The following is a 6,660-nucleotide window of genomic DNA, read 5'->3' as shown; positions in this document are numbered from 1 at the left end:
AGGAATTTTGCCTCATATTTCAAAGCATACATTGTGCGCGCGAAGAATCCCATGTAGAAATTTAGCGTGGCCGTCCTAGTGTTAGCCTATAGCTAGACAGTGTTTGTCGTGGAAATTTTTTCTCATATAATTACAATGGCCCCTCAAAGTTCATATGCAGTTTTATTTTATATGCTAGCAGACAAATTCAGTCCTTGACAATCTTTGACGTGCATATATGCTTCTGGCTATTATTATATTATGTAAGCATTATATTATAAATAATTAGAGTAGTTAAGCAAGAAGAGCGCGGGCGCACTTACAGACCGAGGTCAGTAAGGTAGGAATCTTTTACTGACATTTTTACCTGCGTTGCAATGTGGTGTTCTTCTTTACCGGCCGTGCCAGTACTGGCTGCCACCGCTAGATGGCGCCACATAATTTTCAAGTTGAATATAAACTGGCTTGCAATAAATTTTTTTAAATTTCCCGCTGAAATTACCGACCGTGCTAGTTCCGGCTGCCACCGCTAGATGCCGCCATTTTATTTTTGTGCTGAATTCAAAATAATTATTGGAAGTTTTTAAGTCCCTTGGCATAAAAGATTTTTAAAATTCCCCTGCAGATTTATTAACGTTAGATGGCGCCATTTAGTTATTAGATATTTTTAAATTGCACACCAATTTCATATAACAAAAATTATTGAAAACAACAATAATTTTTTTAATATTTGTAAATATCAATATTATTTTAAATAAACTTTATACAGGTTGTACTGAACAATTTTTTATTATCTGCAATATGTAGCGATATTATTTCTTTTTAATCTATATGCTACATACTGTTGTGATATTTTTAAACTGAATTTCATCATGTGAAAACAAAGTAAGGGTTGTCGACTGTGATCACAGCTTAAAGTTAGTTTTTAAGTGTTGTCGATTGTGATCATAGCCTAAAGTTAGTTTACAAGTGATATTGATTGTGATCATCGCTTTTAATTTGTAGAGGGTACAGTTTTTTACAATTAAGAATTTTGATAATATATTTGTCACTATTTAATTAATTAATAAATATATTTATTGTATTTTACGTAAAAATAAAATTATTTGCGGTTTGACTTTTCATTAAAACCAATCACAATTCCCCGCGAATAGTCTCAACCAATAGAATTGCAGACTTAACGGGATGTCCTACCAACATTATGGACTGAATGAACATCAAGTTTAAAAAATGGTAAGTTATAGTTAAATTATTTACTATTTAATCTGTATTTATCTAATTATATATCTCATAAATTAATATGCTATAATATTCTTACAGAATTTTCATGAAAATCAGAACATGTTCTGCGGCACGTGCTGCTTCTGCAGATTCATGTCATTCTCACAATCTTTTGTAAGCATTTTTAAAATTTTTTAGCATGTCAGATGATAATTAAAAAATATTTTAGTTTCTAATTCATATTAATTAATTAATTAACCTAATTCATATTCTCATTAAAATAACCTAAAAGTGTACAATGTATCACTTTGCAGAATTTTGTTGGTTTTGGACCGTGGTCATCATTTCTAGCACAACAAAATCTCCGATATCCATATCAGCAAAATCAACAACCACAGCAACGAACTCCACGATGTCCAGGAGCAATTCCAATTTATCGACAAATACTACAAAGGGCATCACTAAATCAACCACGAGGACCATCATCATCAAATCAACGATATAGACCATCAACATCATGATCAAATCAACCACAACCAAATGTAAGTATTTAAATATTTTTATTATGTATGTATTTAGAGTCTTAGACTTCTTCATTCATATTATATTAGTGAGATTTTTTTTAAATTAGAAAATTAATAAATTAGATTAAAATTACACATTTATAATTCATATATATATATATATTATATTTAATATAAAGTATCGTTTAATTTGTTCTGTTAATTTAAAATATAACATTTTATAATTATTAAATTTTGAAATAATTAAATTAATTAATTATTAAAATTGTATAGGCAGAAAAAAAGCAGCTAAGAAAAACACGGTGGGAAACCATAGATGAAAAATACATTCTAGCGTCGATTGGACAACCTGAAAACGCGATCTACATTCCAACACCCAAAAAAACTTTTAAACCAAGGCCACCGACACAAATACCTCAACAAAGGCCACCGTCTCGTCAATCGCGCTCATCATCATGCTCATCCTCATGTTCGTGCTCTGCATTCAGCTCATACTCGAGCTCATCTTCAGAGGAAGAGACCATGAATTACCATCGACGTAAAGGTTACTACAGGAACAAAAAGACCTGCTGTTATTGTCAAAAAAATGAAAATAACAATAACAAAAAACAGAAAAAAAATAATTAAAAAATTTTTGTTATTGTTATTTTCTCGGAAAAATGCAAATGCAAGGTTTTTTTTATTTTGTTTTTTAATATTTTTTTAATCATGTGCAAAATGCAACGTTTTTTTTCTTTCTCTTTTTTCCATTTTCATTTTGTGTTATCATTTTTTGTAATATTTTTTTAATCATGTGCAAAATGCAACGTTTTTTCTTTATCTTTTTTTTCATATTTATTTTGTGTCATCATTTTTGTAATATTTTGTTTAATGTGTGCAAGAAGGTAACGTTTTTTCATTTTTGTGCTTTTTTTATTTTGTGTCATCATTTTTTAAATTATTTTTTGTTAAATCCTGTAAAATAATAATACAAAAATGCAACTTAATTTTCATTATCCTTTTGTTTTATTTTTTTCCTTCATCCCAGGCGCGAAGGGACGCTGGGTTCAGGCCTTTTAAAGACTCGTTGAGCATTGGCCAATATTGACTGAGCCTTGGTCAGACAGCGGGAATAAGACTCATCCAAGCTAGAATGTAACACCGATTCTGACCTGAAGCTCCACCCTTGATTCAGCATTGGTGACCAAGACTCAATCAATCTTGCCGAATGCTGATTCAGGCTCGCTCAAGACTGCTCCCACTGTTACTTACTATTCTCGCGTTCAATAATTCTTAATAATAATAGTAATAATAATAATTCTATTAATATTTCGTATTATTATATTTATAGATAATATTAAAACAACATTAGTATTCATTAAAAATATAATTTTAATTTATTAATAATAAGGAGATAAGTTGTATTGGAATCTGATAAGAGTCAATAGAACTTATTTCCTTTAATTATTATTAGTAATTTCAAAAAAATGTACTATTATTTAATTAATTTAATCCGAAGTTTTTTACTATTTTTGTTTCATCACTTAAGATTAATTAACAACACCTGTCGAAATAAAACCTAATCTAATTTGAAAAATCTCGCTCGCATTGGGCACCGAACCCACGACCTAACGCTCACGCTCGCAAACCTACTACGTTAACCACGGGGCCACACTGGCTACTTGGCTACATTCTGTTAATACCAGAGATGTTTTTGGCGCGCCTTTATGCTAAATTTAAAATCTTCTTATCGTTAAATTACCCGTGTGGAAAAGTGATGTGGGCCCCCAGTGGGGGCCCTTATGGATCTCCCTCATGCCATGAGGGGCGCATATGGATGATCCATAGGGGCCCCTCATGGAAACGACATGCTCATCGATGAGGGCGCCCTTATGGGCCCTCACGTTTGCCCTCATCTTGCCCTCAAGTTTGCCATAATGTTTTTTAATCAATAATATTAATAATAAAAGTTAATTAATAATAAATAAGCTTAAGTTATGAATAAATAACATATTTATTTAATAATTATTCCATTTTAAATTAAATTCTTACTCAAATTGAATTTATTAATTAACGTTCTAATTAATTAACTGTCGGATATAATTAAAAGTAAAAATAAATTAATTAATTAAAAAATTAAAAAATATGTAATTTATGCATACTATTAACGGATATTTTCATTTTTCAATTAATTCATACATAGAATTAATGATTAAACGCAAACCTGAGAAATAAATAAATCTAACGCATGGGGGGAATCGAACCTACGACCTACGGACTATTAGTCTAACGCTTTACCAACTACGCTACGCACGCTACTTCAAAACGAATGCTAACTTCTTGATGCTATTTAAACTTAAAAAATACCTAACAAAGAAAAGTGCTTAACATCATTTAGTTAAAGTTAAGATATTAAATTATATTTTCCAATCAAATGCAATTTATAAAATATAATTAATTATATGCTTTATGATTATTATCATGAATCATCTCAGGTGAATTTTCAAAAAAGTGTAAATATATTTTTATTAAAAACGCGTTTTTCGTTGTTTTGAATCATTGGAAACATTCATTTTTTGTTGATGAAAAAATATTTGAATTTTGGACTTAGAAAATTTTGCTAATCGATCATGAGGGCGATCCATGCGGGGCCCCTACGTTGCCCCTCATGGATTCGCCATATGGATCAGCCCTCATGGGCCCCCGCCGGGGGCCCCGAACTCTTGAGGGCAAGATCGTGGCTTTTTCCACACGGGTACTTATATATTTTTAATATTAATATAAAATTATTTTAATTTATATATTGCTGTTAATTTAAATAAATTATATTAAAATTTTTTTTTATTAATGGAATAAAAAAACTTTGTAATGAATGTATAAACTTTTATTTTTATTAAATTAATAACTTATATATTTATAAATACAATAAAAATATAAAATTGAAAATATTTCAACTGTTGTATTTTCAATTACTTGTATTTTTGAAAATACAATTATAGTAAATATTATGTTTTTTACGTTATATTAAAGATTTATTATCTTCATAATGTATTAAATAATAATTCTTTAATTATTACAATATTATAGGTATATTATAATATATAATAATACATAATAAAGATGATAAATTATTATAATATAATCTTAAAAAAACAAAATTTATTAAAAGAAATTATTTTCAAAAATGTGTTGAATATAATTATTATGATTTTATTGTATTTACAAATATAATATTTATAAAATATTTATTTATAAAAAAACAAAGAATACTTTTATCGAAATAAATAACAATGTATTAATTTAAATAATATTAATTAATAATTATAAAATATATTAAATTGTATTTAACAAAAATTGTAAAAAATATGTTATTTAATTTGTATTGAACGTATTAAAATAATTACTCAATACAATTGTATTTTATACAAGATAATAATTAATATTGAATTAGGCTGCGAATATTAAGTCGAAAGTTGATTCAAGATTGAATCTAGACTGGACTCCTAGGCTTTGCTCATGAGGATTCAACTAGTCTTGAATCCAGCATGAGACGAGCATTGGTAACCAATCTTGAACCAATTTTGATCGACAGTGGTATAAAGGCTGCTTTCAGTCTGGGTTACCCACGCTGGGCGTTCAATCTACAATCAAGCCTCAATCCATTGTCAGCATTGGTTTTTCGCGCCTGGGATGATTAACATTTTACATTATTTTATGTATTATTTTTAATTATATTTTCATTTTCTGCCTTTTTAAAAAAGAAAAAAAAATTATATATACAGCTGTACAGTTTGCAAACGGTTATTGATTTTATAATCTCTTTTTCCTTTATGTATATAGGGTAACGGCACCAGGGAAAGAACTGACACCAGTGAAAGAACAAATTTCATGTTTTGCATTCTAATTAGTGTAATAAGCAATTTGGTATTATAAATTATATATTTTTATGTTCCTTATTTAATTTACGTCTTAAGTATCTAAGATACTTAGAGAGTTAACACGTAAATTTTATAAAAAATAATTTTTGAAAATGTTGTGTTGCAAATTTATCTTCAACAATAAGAACTCTTCTCTGACACGTTATTTCTTTTTTCACATTTAACTAATTTAAACTGCCTTAAATCGTCGGTCTTCTTTAAACTAAATTTATCTTGTGTATTAGAAATACTTCTTTTTATTTAAAAGCTAATAAAATATTAATTTGCCATAAGAAAAGTAAATTCCGTCATTGGGGTTTTTTTTTTATTTACTAGTGAAAGAACAGAAATGTTTTTTCACTGGTTCCAATGCAATCCAATGAAGGAACACCTTCAACGAATAGTCTGAAGTCATAAACAAAAAATAGGAAAAGAACTAGGCGCAATTGCGCCTACATCTAGGGTTTCGTGGCGTTTTAAATTTTAATTAAAAAAAAATAAATCAAAAATAAATAATTTAAAAATAAATAATAAAATTTATTTTATAAATTTACCTAAAACATTAGGTAAAATGTCCATTCGATAATGTCCACTATTAAGACATGTCAACTCTTGGACATGTCAACTATATGGACATGTCAACTATTGCGACATGTCAACTATTGGGACATGTCAATTACTGAGACAGGTCAACTACTGGGACATGTCAATTGTAGGGGCATGTTAACTAATGGGACATGTAATGTCCATTCATGTAATGTCCATTCGGGAAAATGACCATTCAGTAAATGGAGATTTTAGATCTGTGGGGCCCCAAAATTTGAATTTGGGAGCTATGGTGCCCCAAAATTTGAATTTGGGATCTGTGGTGCCCCAAAATTCGAATTTGAAAGCTATGTTTGCCCAAAATTCGAATTTGGGATCTGTGGGGCCCAAAAATTTGAATTTGGGATCTGTGGTGCCCCAAAATTCGAATTTGGGATCTGTGGTGCCCCAAAAGTTTAATATGGGATCTGTGGGGCCCCAAAATTTGAATTTGG

The sequence above is a fragment of the Leptopilina boulardi genome, unplaced genomic scaffold (assembly GCF_019393585.1).
Source record: "Leptopilina boulardi isolate dan_hultmark-lab unplaced genomic scaffold, ZJU_Lbou_2.1 LbouV2_143, whole genome shotgun sequence".
Lineage (NCBI taxonomy): Eukaryota > Metazoa > Arthropoda > Insecta > Hymenoptera > Figitidae > Leptopilina > Leptopilina boulardi.
This window is presented reverse-complemented; position numbering follows the sequence as displayed.